This window comes from Bactrocera neohumeralis, chromosome 2, assembly GCF_024586455.1.
Source record: "Bactrocera neohumeralis isolate Rockhampton chromosome 2, APGP_CSIRO_Bneo_wtdbg2-racon-allhic-juicebox.fasta_v2, whole genome shotgun sequence".
Taxonomy (NCBI): Eukaryota; Metazoa; Arthropoda; class Insecta; order Diptera; family Tephritidae; genus Bactrocera; species Bactrocera neohumeralis.
Window position 1 is genome coordinate 25,755,869 of NC_065919.1, and position 23,437 is coordinate 25,779,305.

The 23,437-nt window shown below is 34.0% G+C and overlaps 1 protein-coding gene across 9 annotated transcripts in view; it reads left to right on the top strand.

Annotated features, from left to right (window-relative positions):
- The window catches only part of LOC126751110 (uncharacterized), a 146,030-nt gene that overhangs the window by 30,726 nt on the left and 91,867 nt on the right, over positions 1-23,437 (top strand). The gene's annotated exons all lie outside the window — the stretch shown is intronic.

A 23,437-nucleotide genomic window follows, 5' to 3' on the forward strand; every position in this document is an offset into this window, starting at 1 on the left:
CCATTTTTGGATTCAACTTTTTAATATCATAATCATTTATCAACCACATTCACCTTGCATAAATCTTAGCTATGCTAAGTATTTAGGGGAACTGTATATTTAGGGGAACTGTAGTCAACAGCGCTTAATGGCTAGAGAAGTTTTTCATAAAGCGCCATTCGTGGTAATTTTTAGTTGCACTCGATAAGGTGGCAACCCTAAACTCAATTGCCCTGCTGTTTAGTGTGCAGTGTGCATCGCGGAAGTCGAAAAGACAATGCTGCGGCGTTGCTGTCAACGTCAGTCTGCAGCCGTCATGCCTTTGTGTGCAATGGCTTTGTTTTAAAGTTGTTTTATTGCGTTTTTACTTTCCACATGCATAATTTTTAATGCTGCTGCGCCAGTGTTGTTGCTGCGGGCGCTGTTAGAAATGAGATACCGGCGAACTGTTGATGATGTACATACATATGTGAGTTGGATGGTTTGGGGTTTGTGGTACTTTTTTTGCTGTTAAACATAAAAAATAAACATATGTATGTATGCTTGCTGTGCGGCGTTTTATTAATAAATATATGTTTTTTTTTAATTTGTTTATATTTTTGCTCACCACATGAGTTACCCCTTAATACCTTTTTAACCCACTCTTTGAACTTATTAAGTTGCCTGCATCTTAGCTTGCTTATCCGCACCTTCCTGCACTTCTTCTTTTCGCTTGTGTTTCATTGCCTGCAACTTCGTGGCCGCAAAAACCGCAACTGCAGCACGTTTATTTAGCCGGCGCTAGCGCGATATTGTCTCGGTCATATCAAAGTTTCCGGTAATACAATAGCAGTTGCTGATGACTGACTGCCAGCAAAGTGGAGGTTAAAGACATTGCGCTGACGTTTGACAACAAAAACTGTAGCAGGCAGCAAGCGCGAACCGTCAACGAACCGCCCCATTGAGCGTTTGGAAAGTCGAGGCAAAAAAAAAAAATAAAAAAAAAACAAATTACCCAAGTGTACATAATGATAAAGCGAATTATCAATGGGTAAAAGTTAGTATCGTCTTTTGTGTACGCAAACTGTTGTTTTTGTTGTCGAGTTATGCAACTTGTCTGCAAAGCTGCGAATTTATGGGTTGCGTATACGCCGCGGTGCTTGGACACACGCCTCTGCAGTAAATGCTGTAATATACTGTTACTGTTTACTTTATACTTTTTATTTCGTCGCATAAATACATGTATTTCTTGTTTGCATGCGCGTTGTAAGTGTCTCTTATGCAATTTTGCTTAAGGTTGCTTTCATTAATGATATTTTTCGTAAATATACTGAACTTGGTTCGCACGCAGCCCTGCACAAAACTTTACATATACATATATATATCTTTATATATATAAAGCTTCTGACCGTGTGTTTGTAATTGAACTGCTCCTAAACGTCTGGACCGATTTTTATGAAACTTTTTGTGTGTGTTCAAGGAGATTCGAGAATGGTTTAGATTAACAATTTGGTCCACTGGAAAATGTTTTTTAAATTAATTTTTCATTTGTAATTAATTGCTAATTTTAGAATGTTTGGCCGATAGATTGCGCTACCATCGCAGTATCCAATATTCAAACCTTAAATTGGCGTAAACGTGCAATAAACAAAACGATGCCAAAGTAAAAGGCGACATCTGTAGACAAGTTTTCATAACGTGGACAGAGTTGTTCGTTCTTAAGTAATAAATTGGGTGATTCAATACATCTATGGGTAGCTATAATATTTTTTTTATACCTGCTAACTATTGGAGGGGGTATCTTGACAGGCAATTTAAAATTGCAAAAGATCTGGCATAAAAAAAGTAGCGGCATAACTGAAGTGTTGATAAGAAGGTCTATTAAAATTTGAGAGATACAGAAATCTTTTCGAAGCATTGCAAGACTGATGCCATAACCTTGCCAGCCGATTTTTTTTTGTCTTTCCACGCTTGAGAACCGTTTCTTAATATGCAGTCCACCAGGCTGACAATCGATTGGACTCTGATGCACAGCCCGAATTCAATAGTATTTTTACCCCAAAAACCAATTCTTTCTTAACGCACGAAATGCTTTTTGATTCATTTTTGTTGCTTCACCAAAAATGCGATTATTCCTTAACTAATACTTATAATCTAACTAATAGAAATCATATAGATGGTATTAGTAGTACTACCTACATACATACTTACATATGTATCAGCCACAGTAAAACGTGGACGGGTCCTCTAGTATATTTATATTATAGTCTGACTCAAACCTTCTCAACAATTTGACAATTGACAGTGCACGCTCGATTTCCACTCTTTTCTCCTAGGCAGTGATAGGGGATTCCTTTTCACCATAGCCTAATATACATACAAGTATGTAATCGGAACCTTTTACGTACTATGAAAGCTTCACAATTCCCTAAATATTTATACCCTGAACAGGGTATATTAAGTTTGCAAGTTTGTAACACCTTAGGACGATCGGAGACCCTATAAAGTATATATATAAATGATCAGTAAGCTTCGATTTAGCCATGTCCGTCTTTGTCTGTATATATACGATCATTTTCTCTTCAAGAAGCTGCTCATTTGTCGGAACTGCCGATATCAGACCACTTTAACATATAGCTGCCTTACAAACTGAACGATCGGAATCAAATGCTTGCATGGAAAACTTTCACATTTGACAATGATATTTTCACAAAAGTTTGCACAGGTTACTTCCTAAGGCAACAATGTAATCTCCGAAGAAATTGTTCAAATCGGTTAACTTTAGCATATAGCTGCCATACAAACTGAATGATCGGAATCAAATGCCTGCATGGGAAACTTCCTCATTTGACGATATATCTTCACGAAATTTGGTATGAGTTATTGTTCATAGAAATAATGTAATATCGGAAGAAATTGTTCAGATCGGCTCACTATAGCATATAGCTGCCATACAAACTGAACACATAGTTACTAAAAGAAATGTACCTGTGAAGGGTATATTAGCTTCGGTGCAGCCGAAGTTAACGTTTTTTCTTGTTTACAACAACAGCAATGAGGAGTCAACATGTACAACTACAATGTGAAGCGGTGGAAGTAGGATTGTCATTTTCGGCATGAACCATCCATCGATCTCTTTAACGTGACATTGTGAAACCATCTTCTATAAGATTCTGACGTTCGATTTAATAATTGAACAGACCTCAGCTTTTCTCTATTTAACTTAGCGATATGTTTTTGCTTTCTGTTAGTATTAATGCCTTTCGGAACTGCTATTTTTTTGTTTATCTTTTGGGTTTTACTTATGTTAGCCGAGGTTTGTTGGTATTTCTGAGCATTTGAAGTAAAATCTTTATAATTTCGTCTTCCAACAGGTCCCGTCAACCTACGAAAAAGTTCTTAATCAGAATATGTTATCAAGAAGAGAATCCAAACGAACCCGTTTCTTATTAAGTAAATTGAAAGAATTCCCTTGTTATTAGATATACCGTGTAACATAAATGGCTGGACGATATTTTATCATCAAGAGGTCAGTCCTTAGTTTGGCAGTTCCTCTCAATAACCAGTTGCCAATGTCAACACAGAAAGACTTAAGTAGGTCGGAGCTAAGAGAGTTGAGAATGAATTGAGTTGTTGGGATTATTGCCATTCCATAACAGTTATTGAGTTCAACAACATTCTGATAAGGAAATTGATTTCGTCTGACAGTAATATTAAATTAAGTTCTTATATGGTATTACGCTGCACCAGTGAACCGATAAAGCAAGCGACAGACAGCGGTGTCAAGTTAAATCAGTGTTTACATAATTTTCTTCATATTCAAAATATTTGCACAGTCAAAATGCGTAGGCGATTTTCATGAGGTAAGAGACTTAAATGGAACTGTCATAAATGAAAGTGAAGATAGCTTTCGGCGAACTTGAAACTCGAAAAGTTTATTGCACTTTTTGGATTGTGTAATAAGCAAAAACATATTATATACATACTATACAAATACTAGGGGATCCGATCACGCGTTGCTGTGGTATACATTTTATACTGTTATTCATATAATAAACTATTCAATACAGTGAAAATTTTATTTACCAATAAAGGCGAAAATGTTTTGGTCGGTATAAGAATATAAGGGATTGTACTTGAGGTTTAATTTTGAATATGTTCATGCAAATAAATTTCATTGGAAAAAATAACGAATTTAAAGATGCTTTCTAAATGTCTGGTTACCAGCCTTTCTATCCAAAAATAGAGTAATAGAGTTGTCCGCTTAATCGATTGTTCTAAATAAACATCAACAAATTGTGGTCCCGGCCAATGTGCATGATGTCCGCTTAATAGAGTGTCCATTTAATAGAGTTTTCACCGTATTTTTTATTTATGGATTGTTTTTATTATCCTACATATTTTCTAAGTTGGTTTGAACTGGACACAGTGTTCTAAATTTTGGTAAAATCGGTTCAGTAGTTTAGGAGTCCATCGCGGACAAACAACGTGACACGTAATTTTTATATATAAAGATATTGAGGAGTTATCGCTTCGGAGAATTATAAATGAATTATGCAAATTTTTGCTAACTTGGCGCATTTTATATTAATTTGTTTGTAAATTAATGTATAATAATAAGGCTATGTTCACATTCAAACTCTCTATATACTCTCGCAACAAAGTTGCTAAGGAGAGTATTATAGTTTTGTTCACATAACGGTTGTTTGTAAGTCCTAAAACTAAAAGAGTCAGATATAGGGTTATATATACCAAAGTGATCAGGGTGACGAGTAGAGTTGAAATCCGGATGTCTGTCTGTCCGTCCGTCCGTCTGTCCGCGCGTCCGTGCAAGCTGTAACTTGAGTAAAAATTGAGATATCATGATGAAACTTGGTACATGGATTTCTTGGCTCCATAAGAAGGTTAAGTTCGAAGATAGGCAAAAGCCAACTGCCACGCCCACAAAATGGCGAAAACCGAAAACCTATAAAGTGTCATAACTAAGCCATAAATAAAGATATTAAAGTGAAATTTGGCACAAAGGATCGCATTAGGGAGGGGCATATTTGGACGTAATTTTTTTGGAAAAGTGTACTACTAAGTTTTTTGTACATATCTCGGAAACTACTATAGCTATGTCAACCAAACTCTACAGAGTCGTTTTCTTCAGGCATTTCCATATACAGTTCAAAAATGGAAGAAATCGGATAATAACCACGCCCACCTCCCATACAAAGGTTATGTTGAAAATCACTAAAAGTGCGTTAACGGACTAACAAAAAACGTCAGAAACACTAAATTTTACGGAAGAAACTGCAGAAGGAAGCTGCACCCAGGCTTTTTTAAAAATTGAAAATGGGCGTGGCCTCGCCCACTTATGGACCAAAAGCCATATCTCAGGAACTACTCTACCGATTTCAATGAAATTCGGTATATAATATTTTCTTAACACCCTGATGACATATACGAAATATAGGAGAAATCGGTTCACAACCACGCCTTCTTCCAATATAACGCTATTTTGAATTCCATCTGATGCCTTCTCTGTATAATATGTATGTATATATATTAGGAAATGAAAATACAATTCAATACTCAAAGTACACAAATTGATCTAATCTAATTAATTTTACAGCAAAATAAAAAAATACAAATATGTAAATTATTATCATTTTATCATGCGAGAGTATAAAATATTCGGTGACACCCGAACTTAGCCCTTCCTTACTTGTTTTTTATTAGGATCAAAATCTTGCTTAAGAAACAAATCAAGTTGGTCCATCATTTACGTTGGTAAATGGTGCTTTATATACAAAGATCGTGACGAGCTCTAGTTGATGTCGATTGATTTTATAACCATGCTTAGTGAAGGATAATCAATTAAGTAGCTGTTTCATTCTTTGCAAAATTTGGACAATTATTCATTTTATACATGCAGCTGTGTCTTGATTACTTCCAAAAAATTCTATAAATAAAATAATTTTAAAATATTCAAAAATTCAAGTTCTCAAAATCACATGAATACCCTAACATATGTACATATGTGGTGTTGCAATTTATTTCGTTTCTGCAAAAAAAGTAATTAAATAATTAAATTGTATTTCATTAATAAAGAAAGGAATTAAGCATGTAAAATATTGTGTCTTTTGATTGCCATCGCGCTGATTACACACCGCACTGTCATAAGTTCGGAAATATTCATTCTTGAAGACTCAATATGCGGTCACCTTGAAAAGCAAACACTTGCCAGTAAGTACGTAAGTACATATGTGCTGAAGTGTGTAAATATTGCGGCGCAGGTGAAATCGAATCCACTTTGCCTGATGATACGAGTATTACGCATATAGCATTTTTACACCGGTTTTCTAGCTAACTTTTTATTTACTTTTTATTTTGCCATATATTTATCAGTTTTTTTCTTTACTCTTTAACAATGTTCTCGCTTGCTAGCGCCGCTGAACGCGATTGTAATGTCTTCGAAGTGTCGCAATGAGACGCTGCTGCTCTAATAAATATTCGTAAATCGAATCGGAATTCTTGTTTGCTGTTTATCTCATTTAATATTTGTGAATTGAAACAAGCAAACTCACACGGTTCCAAAAAGTATCGTTTTTTTAGGTTTATGTATGTATATTTAATTGAAATTCATTCAGGAGAATAGGCGGGAAAAAACACACGAGAAATCTACGATATTATTTCATTGAGACAAGTATAATAAACACTCTGAAGCAATTCAAAATAATACCTACATACAAGTACATAAGTATGTATACATATGTATACCATAGCAAAGGTGCGGCTCCAATATGGATGCAGGCGCTGGGCATTAAAGCATATGTCAGACAAATAAGCACAGTTCATAGGCTGTTGGCTGTAAGAGTTATCAGTGCTTTCCGAAGAATATCACGTGACGCTGCTGAAGTAATAGCCAGTATACAAGTTCTCAGAGCCGTCTATAAGAGCCAAAAGAGAAGAGAGACGGTCAAAATCTTAACAATATGGCAGTGGCGGTGTCAAATCACACTCAAAGGACACTGGACCATTAGACTGATACCAGACATCCATACGTGGATCGATAGACGACATGGGGACCAGGATTTCCATCTAACCCAAATACTAAGTGAACATGGGTGCATTAAAAGCTATCTGTACAGATTCCAGCACGACATTAGTCCGAATAGTGATGTGTTCAGAGTGTTTTGAAAAACTTAAAACTACACTCCTGCGTAGTTTTACGGTGGATAATTTGACGACACTCTTGTGTCAGTCCACTGACAACTGGAAAGCTGTCAGCGGCAGCTTCAACCATAACAAAACTGAGATATATAAATCTGATTAGTTGTCCGTGAGTCCGTGCGATAGAGGAGACTAAATGTCTTCTCACTGCCACGAAGTAATACTTAATCAGGTGGTTTCGTGGGAGAGTCTGGAGTTCAGAATAGGTTAGATTTAGCGGATTGAAGTTCTGCACTCCGTCTTTTGATGCTTTCCCTACTTAAAAAAAAAAACCAAAGTCCTCAACGGCGAAGCTAGACAGTAATTCGAAATACCTAGTGCAGCCAGATCCTTCTCCACCTGATCTCTCCAACGTAGTGTAGATCTTCTTTTTCCTCTGCTTCCCCCGGCGGGTACTACGTCGAATACTTTCAGAGCTAGAGTGCTTTCATCCATACGGACGACATGACGACATGAACTATATCAATGTCATCGTATAACTCGTACAGCCTTTGCACCATATGTGACTTATAGAGTTTGGTCTTTAGTTGTCGAGGATTTTACTTCTCAACTGCCTACTCAGTCCGAAGTAGCAGCTGTTGGCAAGAGTTATTCTGCGTTCGATTTCGAGGCTTATGTTATTGTTGGTGTTAAAAGTACAGTACTCTGGGCCCGAAATTTTTAATTTACATATTTACATATTTGTGGTGTGTTGAATTGCTTTGATAACATTGATTGTACCAAATTTGACTTTTCTTAATAACTCTATGAAAAGGATGCAAAATGGAGCATGACAGCTCAGATTTCGTTACTGTCTTACTTAGACTTTTAATTTTTCGTAAAGTATTTCAATATGTCTTATTGCTCTCTTTTTGGTAATTAACCCACGAAGGCCAATATTGCGAAACATTAGTAAATAATGTTCAGGCTGCTTAATAGTTTTAACTCCATTGATAGTAAACGAAAAATCTGATTAGCTCAAACTGCTTCCTGTTGTCAAAATATGCGATTAAAGGCGGTGCAGGGCACTTTTTGAAATACTGTAATCGTTTGACTCTCCACTACAGTCTTGAAAACTCTTATGACTTACATAGTACATATGTATGTATGTATGTATGTAGTTGATAGCTGCTTTCAGATGAGTGTCTAGTGTCATAGATTCTCAAAATTTGGTCTCAATGAATTTTTCAATCCCTGAATAACTGTACTTTTAAGAATTCATATTTGAATGGTGAAAATTGATATCATTGCCCGTTATATTATATCTTCTTCAATGTTGAAAGACAGAACTGTTAGTCTACATAATAGGCTCATTTGTAGTCTCACACATTCTTGTGGACGCGTCTACTCTGCAGGCACCCTTAGCTGTGACAGCTACAACGCTGCAAGCAAAAACAATTTTATAATAAAAATTAGCATTTAAAATACAAAAATTGACAAAATTATTCTTTATATATTTTATATTATATTCTTTATTTTTATTATACTTACTTAATTCTCATACAACTTTAAATATGTACATACATACATACATACATAATGATTACAAAACGCAATAGTAAACGGTATAATTCTCCATTTGAAATGTATTTTGCACTTTTTCACACAATGTTGTGCTAATGTGGTAATTAATATGAAATAATCCCTTATTGTCTGCTTCACATGTTAAAATGTATAATACTCGTGTATAAACATTTGCAAATTCACTTAAACCTTTCAATATGATAGCCTTAAATAAACTTATTAGACACTTTAATACAGTGCGGCAGTTTGCCTTCGGCTGCGTGCGAAACAAACGCATATAAAATACCATATAATATACCATACATATGTACATATTTTTGGCCAATAATGTACACAGCTCAATAGCGCGACGTTAATGAAAATATTAGGGAGGTGCTTTAGAAATCAAATCAACTTTTTAATCACTACGTACAGTGTTGAATATCCGATGAAAACCCAAGTACTTTTAGCTTTCATAATGCAATTCGTCGAAAATAAAGACTTGAGAATTAAATTAAAGTTTTTTAGAAGCACGACCGTTTTTTTTTATATTTTACCCTCACATTTTGCCTTTTTTCTCAGCGATTGTCAAATTAAGCATCACTTTGAACAAGAACAAACCTTTTTCATAGGTAAATGTATTCTATATAATTTCCTTCTTCTCGGAGAAAATATAACGATCACCTCTAATCAAATGAATTTTGACTTTTGCATTATCAGTTCATTATAAAATCGATGTTTGTGAACCTAAAAAACGGTTGTTTTTGGAAAGAAGAGAAACAAAATAATAATAATAGCAATTGATTGAATATAATTAGCACCCACAAGTGCTAAATGGAATGGGACTTGGCTAGCAATAAACCACCAACAGTTTAGTTCTTAAATCGCAAAAACAAAAAAACCTTGTCGCGCGATTCAAGATAATAAATAAATTTGTAATGGCAAAGACATTGAAGGCGATCGCACGAAAATGTTCACGAGTTATATACATATACATTTGGCCGATATGAATTTTTAAACAGCTTGATAATTTTTTAAAAAAAAAAACGCATAAAATTTGCAAAATCTCATCGGTTCTTTATTTGAAACGTTAGATTGGTTCATGACATTTACTTTTTGAAGATAATTTCATTTAAATGTATATAACCATATACATATGTACATATTAAGTAACACAAATGCCACACAGCTCAATAGCGCCTCGTTAATGAAAATATTAGGGAGGTGCTTTAGAAATCAAATCAACTTTTTAATCACTACGTACAGTGCTAAATATCCGATGAAAAACCAAATACTTTTAGCTTTCATAAAGCAATTTCGAAAATAAAGAATTTCAGAATTAAATTATAGTTCCGTTAGAAGCTGACCGGATTGTTTTTATATTTTACCCATAAGGGATGGCCTAACATTCTCACCGGTAAGCATCACTTTGATAAGTGACTGATATTCCCGTTCTTATAGGTAAATGTATTCTAGGTATATATTTTCTTCTTCTCGTCTTATAACGATCACTCTAATGCAAACTCCACTATTTGACTTTTGTGTATAAAGTAATCATTATAAAAATATTTGTGAACCTAAAAAAGCATTTATAAAAGAAGAGAAACAAATAATAATAATAGCAATTGCATTGATAATAATTAGCACCCACAAGCGCAAAACGAATTGGGGGTGGCTACCAAGAAAACCACCAACAAAAAACACACTTAAATCGCAAGCCACAAAGAAACCTTAGCATGCGCGATTCAAGAGAAAATAAAAAAATAAAATAAATAAATTTGAGAAATAATGGCAAAATCAGACACTCGAATGGCGTCTAAGGTTACATGAGGGTTATATACATACATACATATGTAGGTACAAACGTACTTACATACAAATGGGTACAAGGCGTACTCACGTTACTTCTGGCTCCATTGAGCAGAGAGTTAGCGGTTATGTGCGGGTGTTGTAGTGCTGCAGCTTGCCTCGGAGTGACTAATCATCATGTCAAATGCCAGTTTATTTGAATTTGTGGGTTTTGTTTCTAACGAATGGGCGTGTCTGCGGCACATAGCGGTATTTCCGTGGCATACAATTTCAAAAATTTAATAATTGGCATATTTGGTTTTTTGTTGCTACTTTTTAAGCTTGAACTGCTGGCAGAAATGATCATCTTCAACAAATATTTATTATCATTTGGCTGTATACACTGGTGGCGAATTCATAGAAATACATAACTATAAATAAATATTCGGTAGGGATTTTTCGCAGAGATTCTACTTTTCTCTAGAAAACTACTACCATGAGCACATAGAGAGAAGGCCAATGGCGAAAGAGGAATTTCGACTATATGGTTTATCAAAATAGCAATTCCTGCTGAGAGTGATTGCTGAAAATTCTCTGACTATTTTTTCATAGGTTTGTAACTTTTTTGGTTGAAAGTTTATAATCGATTCTAGGATCAGTTTGGGTTGCTTTGCTAGTCACAAGCTTACTCTCAAGTGTTTCGATGTCGAACTATATTTTGATGAGCCCAATCGTAGTTTATTTGATATTAAAAAATTAGACGATCATCAAAAGATTTCAAATTAAAGAAGACAATATAAAAAATATAAAAAATACTGATGAGTTGAGTGGGCATGCAATTACTTATAAAAAACATTGTTAAATTATTTTAGAAATCGAATGTTGAGTTGTAGTTGGACGTTCTGACAAACATCAATCTAGTTGGACGCTCTTCTTTATGAAAGGGCAACCTCTGAGAGTTTCAGCCATAATTCAATCTGTCTAATTGTACAGAAGCTTCTATTTGTCGAATAGGAAGAGGAATTTATCAACCACCTGCTGCGAAGCGCATGTCGTCTAAGTAAGAAAAGTAATATTTTTTGTATTATTCGGAAATGAAGAAGAGGAAGCGCAGCTACGAGGCTCCGTTGCAATTTATTTTGCGGCTACAGCAATAAAAGCCAACAAAAGTAGCCACCATTGTACACTTCTATTTTCTTTTCGATAAACTCCCACACACTTGGCCATTCATTCACTAATTCCACATTCAGTCGTTCATTCATTTAAACCTTCACATCTTCGAACAAATAACTACAAGTTTGCCGATTTTTACATATGTATCTATTTATTGCCCACTGGAATGTGATCTTTCGCCTCTTTGTGCCTCCAGTCTGCTCGTAAATGTATGCTCTGGCGCGATCGATCGCTTGAATGCCGAACACTGAGCTGCTGCCAGCTGTTGGAGCGCCGTCTGCTCGGCTTATTTAGCTTGGGGCTTGCCATTTAAACTTGACCTTTATTCCGATTTTAGAAATGTAAATATGTGGCTTGCACAAATGTACTTATGTATATGTACATATGTAAATGTGTGCGTTTGATTACAATTGCTGGAGCTGTTAAACAATTGACCGTGCAACAGCGAGTAAAATCAGGAAGGCGGTAAGCCGGTCGGGCATTGTATATTTGTGTGAGCTACATACTCGGCTTGGGGAACGGTTGTAAATTGGCGTGGGTGTTCTTTTAGTGTGTTGTTTTTTTGTTTTGATTCTACTTCTGGCATTTTTTATATGTATTTAGTTTGTTGTCTAATTTTCCGTTTATTTTTTCGTTATTTGTTTCATTTAACATTGCATTTGTGTTGCATGACTGAATTAACTGGAAGATATATGAAGATATGTATATATACTCACACTGCAACAACGTGTAATTGTTTTGTAGGAGACTGGATCTCCGAAGAATTGTCTAATAGAAACTGGTTCGGATATACTACATTTGCTTAATCACTTCCACCAATCCTCGAGATACTTCTAAGCTCTAACGATCCTCACCTTTCATAGATATTTTTTTCACACTTTTCTCTTATCTTTAGTGAATATTATATCATTTGCCGTGCAAAATTGTGGCCAACCGGAAAGTGAATTAAACCTTCTAACCTAACGATCCTCACCTTTCATAGATATTTTTTTCACACTTTTCTCTTATCTTTAGTGAATATTATATCATTTGCCGTGCAAAATTGTGGCCAACCGGAAAGTGAATTAAACCTTCTTAACTACCTGATTTTGGCATAAATTTTTGTAGCACTTTTGGTCTCTTCTGCGGTTTTTTTAATGTCTGGATGAGAGAAAGTTTATATGTAGATCGAAATAAACAAAGTTGTATATGATACCATCGCTTTCGATTCCCGTTTCGGTTTGACAATTGCATTAAGTATACTACAAGAAATAGTAGCGAATAAAAGGTGAAACCTTCTTTATTGTTTGACTGCCACTTCATAGATCATTGATTTTATATGCGAATACATCTTAAGACATCGAGTTCATTTCTGACATTCTTTTAGTGCTTAGCAGTTGTCTCAAAATTTGTTGGGCTCCTGATTTATCAGAAAACACACGCGTTATTCCCGGTTTTTTTATAAAACTTTTGTAAACTTGACGTCATTCTTCCATAAATATTTATAGAAACAAGAAATAATAAGAAAGTTGATAAAACTAGTCTTTAGTAGTTTTGTTGTGCTATATTTAAGCGTGGGTTTGGATATAAGTATTTGTGATCACAAATCGTTTGTAACAGACGAAAAATAGATAGAAAAATGTCTAAATCATATGTTATGTTTCAATGAAAGATCGTTTTGAGCAATTAGTTATATATAATTTCCTAGTTGACAATCTGTTTTTATGAATCAGCAGTAATCTGTCACCATCAGACGATTCCTTTTACCTTGATATGTGGTAGATCATGTAGGAACCACTTTACCGTTTTCTCACTGCAATTTCATAATTTTTCGAAAATTTTCTTAGATTTTTGCAATCGATTTTTTAATTATATATGATATTAATTATTAATTCAATTCAAAATGTCATATTAAAATTCTGGAATGCGCCACGTTAATAATTTTCAGTTCTAATTACATTTACTTCCAACTTGGCATACTTTTTTTCGTAATTTTTCGTTGCCTCTCGATGGAAGTCGATGTTTACAGCTGTAATAGAAACGTTTTCGACGTTTTACCGACGTTTTTACTATATACATATTTACATATACGACTTATAATTAAGTAATCTGCTTCCGACTATAATAAGCCCTAGAAAAGCCAGTATATATTCGTACATGTACATATGCACGCATCTATTTTACCATGAGAGTAAAATAAAGTAATGAAAATCGTACTTACATATTTAGAAATGATTCAAAAATCGTTTAAGCTATTTGTTTATCTGATTTTTTTTTGATTTGAGAGTAAAATAAAGTAATGAAAATCGTACTTATGTACATATTTAGAAATGATTCAAAAATCGTTTAAGAAATTTGTTTATATATTTTTTTTGTTGTTTTACGTCAAAAATATGTCTGCATATTTCGAAGATTTCACACGTTTCGTTAATATCTGCGTGGGTGGGTCAAAAAACAGGCAGTGAATAATAAGCTATTAAGTAGACATACATACACACTTTAAAGGTATTTGAACTGAAAGAAAAAAATATAAATAAAACTGCGCCATTGACGGGTGAGACATTTCAAACAGACAATAAAAGAATGGTGAAATTAAAATAAAGAATAATAAACAAAAGAATGCCAAATTTAACCTTAAACGGACTACAACTCAGTTATATGCAAGAAAATATGTCAAATCAAATTTAAAAAAAGTTTACTTTCTTTCTAGACAATTTTCGTGAATTTTAATTATTCATATAGTAAAATAAATAAAAACTATTATCAAATAATTTATAGTAAATAATAAACAAAGTGTAAAGCGTAGAAAACACAAATATTTTTATGACTGACAGCTGACAAATGCTTATGGCGAAACTTTGTCAAAATCGTTGTCAAAACAATTCAAATGGCAGTTAAAAATTTGACTGATTGTTTATATTATATTTTTTATTTTTGTGTATGTATGTATGTGTGATAATATTAATAATAATTTTCTTCGCAATAAATCAAAAGTCATTAGGGGCTTTCGTGATGCTCACGGCTTTTTGCACTAATGGAGGGCATTGCTAGTGGCAGGTATCGCTGTTGTGCATATACATACATATGTACGTGGCACACCCCTTACGCCTCTGATTCACAGTATTCATAAAATCGTTTGTGTATGTATGTATGTATGTATTGCTTTTGAAATAAATTATTTACGGTGCTGCAAATATTTTTGTAAGATTGGTTGTGATTGCTTGGTGGTACATACTTGTAATGATTTGTTATGCGGCATTATTTTTTATTATTTCATTTTATTTATTTTCTTTTTGCATTTTTATGTATTTGTGTAATTTGGTATGCATTCACTAGTGCAAAATATCATTACAAAATTACGATTGGCCTTCAAAAGTCATGCGCATATAACGGCACAGTAGTGGCGATAGAAGACAATGGCGAAAAAATAAAAATAAAATAAATGTCAAGACAACTTGCTAATTTTTTTGAATTTCAATTTGACATGTTTGAAATATTTGCGTACACAGTTTTATGTGAAGTTTCGAAAAATGAAGTCATGAAGACGAGCGCACCTTTTTTTACAAAAACCGTCTGCGTTTTGTGTCAACAGTAAAGTGTTTGCAGCTAGATTTTTGCTCTCAAATGTAAATTACAAAAAAAAAAAAAATGAACGGACATGTTGAACTTCGACAACAATTTGATTAACACTGGTACTTTGGTTTATTTGCTATTTCACTGCAAAGAAGTGTTTGATATTTTATTATATTTTTTTATCTTATACAAAAAAGTTTTGTCAACTTTATTTGCACACGAGTGTACAATATAATATTATTCAATTAATAGTTAATAATGGAAAGAGGAGAAATATGCGGGTGTTGGCAACCTCTGCCACTTGTGTCCGCAGCTGCCGGCATGCCTGCGCGCTTGACTGCCCACAAATATCCATGCATACATAACTACATACAAATACAAAAGTATGTATGTATATATGTAATATATTGTCTCAACTAGTGGTGGCGACAAGTTGCATGCCATGGGTTTGTCCAAATGACTAATTCAACAACTGATTTGATTGGAACGGCTGCCTGATTTACTGACGGACTAACTGGCTCTCAGTCTGCCTTAATGAAAATAACTGTGCTGTGCGGGCTTGTGTAATGTGAGTTCTGTGCGTTGATGCATTACAAACTCAGCACCATGAACAGCACATATTTCTATATGTACATATATTTACATATGTACATACTCGTGTGGCTTAACGTAACGCAGTAGCTGCTGCAACTACTCGTTGATTAAACACTGTTGCTTTCGTGGGTGGTGACTACTTGCTGCAATAAAGTCAACTAATGCACTTCACTATACATTTAAACACACTAACAAATAAACAACATTATAGTCTAGTTTTTTTTTGTTTTTTAACTTTAGTGCATCGCATTATTACATACATTCCGTTATTATTCAAACTATACGGTCCGTTCCAGAAAACAAAATTTTATGGCCTTTAACCGTTGTTATATTTATTCTAGATTAATAAATATCTTATCTGTTTACTGTTTCCTAGTATATAATATTTTTATATTTCGAACGATTTTATTTAGGTTAGGTTTAGGTAACATAGGTAGGTCGTAGGGTTGAACCAAACTCTATGGATCTCACTTGGAATTAACGGGTGATCCGAGTAGAAGTATGTGAGTCGTGTCAAGCTGTCAGTTTATTTTTGTTCAGTTTTTGTTTGACATTTCATCATGGACAGACTTACGCTTGAACAACGTTTACAAATCGTTGAATTTATTACGAAAAATCACGTGCTGTAAATAATGTGTTTCGCTCAATTTATGGTCAACATAATCGGCCATACTAATCATACTAATCGCAACACCATCACTCATCTTGAGACCCAGCATTCATTATTGGATAGTATTCGACCGAATAGACCACGTCCAGCACGCAGTGAAGAAAATATAGCAGCCATAGCTGAGAGTGTACACGAACACAGACTATGGAACGTCATGGCGCTCTATGTACCCTGGAAAAGTTCCAAAAAGATTCGACGTTTTCGATTCAAATTTTTTGCAGCGATGATGCCCCTTTCTGGCTTAATGGGCATGTAAACAAGCAAAATTTCCGAATTGGGGACGAAGAGCAACGTGAAGAGATTCAAAAGCAGCCACTTCATATAGAAACAAGTAAGGAAGGGCTAAGTTCGGGTGCACCGAACATTTTATACTCTAGATTCTGATAAAGTGATAATCGAGATACTGTTATTAGCAACTTTTTTGCGAGAGTATAAAAATGATGCCCTCTGAATTACATGAAAATGTCTGAGAGATTTACCGATATTTTCGGTGAAAAATTAGGTTATGTTAGGTTAGGCACTGAGTTCTTCGTGTTCGATATCAGGGACCTTGAAAAGTTATAGTCCGATCACGACAATTTTTCCACAAGGGTTACCTCAGCTCAAATACCATATTTGTGTAAAGTTTTATTCCGCTATCATCATTGGTTCCTAATGTAAGTATATATTATACAGAGAAGGCATCAGATGGAATTCAAAATAGCGTTATATTGGAAGAAGGCGTATTTGTGAACCGATTTCACCCATATTTCTTACATGTCATCAGGATGTTAAGAAAATATTATATACCGAATTTCATTGAAATCGGTAGAGTAGTTCCTGAGATATGGTTTTTGGTTCATAAGTGGGCGGCGCCACGCCCATTTTCAATTTTTAAAAAAGCCTGGGTGCAGCTTTCTTCTGCCATTTCTTTTGTAAAATTTAGTGTTTCTGTCGTGTTTTGTTAGTCGGTTAAGGCACTTTTAGTGATTTTCAACATAACCTTTGTATGGGAGGTGGGCGTGGTTATTATCCGATTTCTTCCATTTTTGAACTGTATATGGAAATGCCTTAAAAAAACGGCTATGTAGAGTTTGGTTGACATAGCTATAGTAGTTTCCGAGATATGTACAAAAAACTTAGTAGGGGGCGGGGCCACTCCCACTTTTCCAAAAAAATAACCTCCAAATATGCCCGTCCCTAATGCGAACCTTTGTGCCAAATTTCACTTTAATATCTTTATTTATGGCTTAGTTATGACACTTTATAGGTTTTCGGTTTCCGCCATTTTGTGGGCGTGGCAGTTGGCCGATTTTGCCCATCTTCGAACATAACCTTGTTATGGAGCCAAGGAATACGTGTACAAGTTTCATCATGATATCTCAATTTTTACTCAAGTTACAGCTTGCACGGACGGACGGACGGACAGACAGACATCCGCATTTCGACTCTACTCGTCACCCTGATCACTTTGGTATATATAACCCTGTATCTGACTCTTTTAGTTTTAGGACTTACAAACAACCGTTATGTGAACAAAACTATAATACTCTCCTTAGCAACATTGTTGCGAGAGTATAAAAACAACGGTTTGGTGTGGTTTGTGGTCCTGTGGGATCATCGATCCATATTTCTTCAGAAATGATGCTGGTGCCGTAACCGCCAATGGCGACCATTATAGCGCCATGATAACCGACTATTTGATACCTGAAATTGAGCTCGTGATCTCGGCGATATTTGGTTTCAACAAGACTTTCCACAAATCGCATCAATCAATGGATTTATTGAGAGAACACTTCGGTGAGTGTCGGCCGATTGGCCACCAAGTTTGTGTGATATCACACTGTTAGATTCTTTCCTATTGAGATAAGTAAAGCCTAAAGTCTATGTGGACAATCCCGATTCAGGCCTTGGAGCAAAACATTAAGAGAGTCATTCGCTAGTTACCATCGGGTCATTGAAAATTGTACTCAACGATGGACCATCTAGACGTGCCGCGGCCAAGGAATGTTCTTTCGAATGCTTATAAACATTTTCCATTAAATTTGAAGTTTCTTTCTTTTTTCTTTAGAAAGTAGGGAACCTCGAAAGGGATCACCCTTTATATGTATTAGTCTTAAATTTTTCTTATATCTTTCTAATAAATTTCTACGTTGGTATTTTTTTCAAAACTTATAGGTTATACCATATGACATGGGCTGAATACATAATTCTTACACATAGGGAGTTTAGAATTCGATTCCTTCATCAGCATATCAGCTGTGTTTTAATTATTACAGTATTTGCACTCTTCGTTGCGTGGAAGATGGGAATTACACTGATTTATGGTATTGTTCGATTACAAGTTGACTAATTAGTTATACACAAAACGTTATATGACACCTCTCATATGAAGCTAAGGACATTTAACTAAATTGTAAAACGATTTGAAATGCTGAAGGATATTTGCAAAATTCAATGTTGGTGTTATGTAAAAGCAATGAAAAAGTTGTCAAAGAAAAAGTTGTTTAAGAACAATTTCGTTTTTGATAGAACAACATTCGTACCATACATTGAGCATCTTGTTGTATATTGTTATTATAAAATTATTCAAATCTTATGAATTGATGAGCTCGCATTATTCGAAAAACGGTGACTCTATGTGGTGATTCCTCGCCAGGAGTTCAAGCGAGTTGTTCGACAAGCGAGGTGTTGACCAACTTCACATAGAAAGCTAAAAAATAGCTTCGCTCGCAATGTTTTATGAATTAATATCACTTTATAGAGAAATCAAGCAAAGAAAAGATAATATATTACTAATACGCAAACTTAAGACCTTACTCGTATAAAGACAGTTTATATCTTAAGTCGTTTCTCTGCATTAATTGTACTTGTTCTCTTGTTAAAATAAAATAATTTGTGAAGAGATGTGTGTGCTTATCTCATTGAAGTGTTACAACTTTTTCTTTCTTTTTCATCTCTATTTGATTATGTCAGTATTCTTGATTTATGGCAGCCGTTTGTTCGATTCGTCACTCGCACGTTTTGTCCAATAAAAGCCAATTACAGGTCGAGTTTACGACAGTCATAATTTGCTAACGGCCAAAGGAGTATCGGTGGCAGGAAGGTCAATATTTTGAACTTTTAATTAGCGTTTTTTCCTAGCAGAGTGAAAATTGAGAACAATTCTACTTATTATATCTACGAACTAGACTAGTGATTGTACAGACGTGAACTTACAGAAATAAATACATACACATAGTTACATATATACTTGTAGAATACATATATGATTATTTCCAAGTGTGAGACTATGTACTTGAGCTTTATTTTGGAGTATTTAATCATATGGAAACGTACATAAGTATTTACATATGTGTGAAAAATGTTTGTGCTCGTCTGCGTCTGAGTCAACTCTCAATTAAGGCATAATTTCATGCACGCTCGCCATGCAAATACAAATATGATAAAATAAGAGTGACGTGTGGTTATTTTAAGAAAATCATTTATTTCTTATTCTTAAGCAGTTGTAATTGTTGCAATCTCTATGCGCTGAAACGAATTAACGAATTTAAAACAAATAAAAAAAATTAAAAATTGTCACAATTGAGGGTTGAGTTAAAACGGGTGAGCGGCAACATTCATGAGGCGGAAAATTAATTACTGCGGATACATACGTAAGTCCACATCGTCACCTAAAATGCAAAACAACGTATCATCAAAAAGGTTATATTACATACATATACAATTGTAGCATAAAATATTCAGCTTGCGCTCTCAGATATAACTAAGATATACCCAATATATAACCAATATATAACCATTTTATAACCAATATATAACCATTTTATAACCAATATATAACCATTTTATAACCAATATATAACCTTTTTATAACCAAAACTCAAATTTCGTTTCAATATGTGTGGTTTCTATTATATCGTTTTTCCTTCGCCTGTAAGCTTATGAAAAGTGATGTTACGTTATTTTGCATTTTAGGTGACTATATGTACATATGCAAATGTATAATACATATATGTACATATATTATAGTACTTGTATGTATGTATTGTATGCGTTACAAATATACATACAAATATATTTCTATATAAATTTAAAGTACGTATATAACTCGGTAATCTATATAAGCATAGTACAGCCCATAAATCAAAACATTTACATATGCTTATGGGTTTATATACTATGTATATGTACAACTGTATGTGTCTGTGCACCTTTAGCGACATCAAATCTTTTGTCAACATTGCCAATGACTGTCAGTCACCTTTGACCGCCATAGCCAATAAAGCCAGTGCGTGGCATAAAAATAAACTGCAGTGATGAGTTAATTTAAAATTAAGCGAAACAAAAACAAAACTCAGTTCACATTGTTTGCTTGATAATAAAGTCGTCGCATTGTATTTTGTGGCACAACAACACACTGCATATATTATTACTCATAATCATAATTTTGTATTCATTTATGCACCGTTATGCATTTGCTATTGCACGCGATGTATGTATGTATTTACTACGATTCACCAAAACTTGGAGAGTGATGAATCGAACAAACAACTGACATAAATCAAATAGAGATAGAATGGAAGCAAAACCTTACCTGTATTGTTAGTTACACTCTGCACCTCTAACCCTGTAGCTTTTCATAACCTTTATTAAACAAATTAATAATTATATATTAACTAACACTAGTATGAGACGCTTTAGAAATAAGGTCAAAAGCAGAGCTAAAAATACATTAATTAAGAGTTGTCACTGTTGCTTAAAATTGTATCTTCATCGTGAAATTAGCAATTCGCCATTAGAATCAAAACATTTCTTTTCATAATTCACTCATTCATTAAGCACACAAGCTCGGAAAACGAGCGTTTTTTTTTTGTTTGCACAAATGTCATTTGAATTGCCTGAATAAATTTTAATTGCTTGCAGTCGTCATCACATTGCGTCAATTGCCTAACTGCGAGGGACTCTTTTCCTCTCTGGAAATATACACAATGAATGTGTGCGAATAATGGAATTTAATGAGAGTGGGTGCAGTCACTGCAGTTTATTAAGAAAATAATACAAATATTTACAAAGAAAACTGATTGTCAAGCAGATGAGTAACTTATGGGTTTTGGGCGGACTTTGGCGATTTTCCGCTCAGATGAGTGAGTAGCTATGTAGGGTTTGTGAGTGAGCAATGCGATTAACCAAAAGGAATGTCAGCAAAAAAGAAGTAACATTTTACCTCTTTTCAAGTTTCTTTGTTTCTTTTTTTGATTGATTAAATGCAACAAAGTCGTGTGACACAAAAACCAATTCTTCATTTTTTCCATATGCCGAACGCAGGCATAATTAAATCTGAAATTCAGACTCTGAATCGATTTAAATAATTTTTTTAGATTATTCGGTCTAAAAAATCTAAAACTACCATATGATATATGCTGAGAGCTAACAGTTTTTATGAGAGTTGCTATCTTTTTGCCATATTTTCTTCTGTTAAGTTAATTAAAATGAAATATTGAAATAATAACAATAATTCTAACGAGCTTAGAAGAATTCCTTGAGGTATTATTTGAGAAAAAGGTTGCCACATTTTAGAAATTAAAAAAAAAAAAATTCTAAGATAAACGATTTCATACAAGATTATTATGAGAGTAATGAGTTTATGAAAAATTCTTGAGGTATTATTTGAAAAAAAGGTTGCCACAGTTTGGAAATTTTTTAGAAAAATATATTAATATAAACGATACCATACAATAGAATTATGCAAGTAATGAGTTTATGAAAAATTCTTGAGGTATTATTTGAAAAAAAGGTTGCCACAGTTTGGAAATTTTTTAGAAAAATATTTTAATATAAACGATACCATACAATAGAATTATGCAAGTAATGAGTTTATGAAAAATTCTTGAGGTATTATTTGAAAAAAGGTTGCCACAGTTTGGACATTTTTTAGAAAACTATTTTAATATAAACGATACCATACAATAGAATTATGGTAATGAGTTTTTTGAGATTATTTGAAAAAAAGGTATTTGGAAATTTTTTAAAAAATATTTTAATATAAACGATACCATACAATAGAATTATGCAAGTAATGAGTTTATGAAAAATTCTTGAAGTATTATTTGAAAAAGGTTGCCACAGTTTGGAAATTTTTTAGAAAAATATTTTAATATAAACGATACCATACAATAGAATTATGCAAGTAATGAGTTTATGAAGAATTATAAATTAAAATGAAATACATTAGCTTGTGCTCTCATTTGCTTCCGGCAACGTCTGCTTTATGTCTCATTGTGAAATTATTGTAATCTAAATATGTTGTTTGTAACTTGTTCTTTACATGCCTTCAACTTAATCTCGTTTCCCAAACGCTTTGACCCACGTTGCTTTGTTATAAACTCGCTAGCAGCATTGTCAAGGGTTAATTGCCTCATATCACACACACACACACTTTACATGGAAGAAGAAGCCAAAGACCAAACACGCCACAATATTGTTTATTAATTCTATTTCACTGTTTTAGTGCTATTCTCCTTTAGTCTAGTGATCCAAAGCATATAATTGAAATTCCAAAATCTCACATTTTTCTAAGCTGAGGCTCTGCCCGTGGCAACGAGTTTCAGTATGATTAAGGTTAAGTGTAATTAAATCAAAATGTGAAGGTCTGCTTGGTAGAGAGTGGTAAAGCGCAGCTTATACTCAATAATCACACACACATACTTACATCATATTTACATATGTATGTATGTAAATGCAGAGTTACATTGTGTTTAGAACTCGCGTTCGATTCTTCGCTAAACACGACACAATCAGACTGCAGCTCAAGTGCAGGTTTCGTATTTGAGTCTTAACTTGCTTCTCTATTCTTTAACCTATGCAACTTCATGATTCGATATTCAGTTTTATTATTATTATTTGTTTTTGGAAATTCCTCAAATGCCGCAGCTGCTTAAGAAAATGAAAAATGATGCATACAAGCCAAATTCTTTAATAAATTTTATTGCTGTTTTTGTGCTTTTGATTATTGTTAGTTGT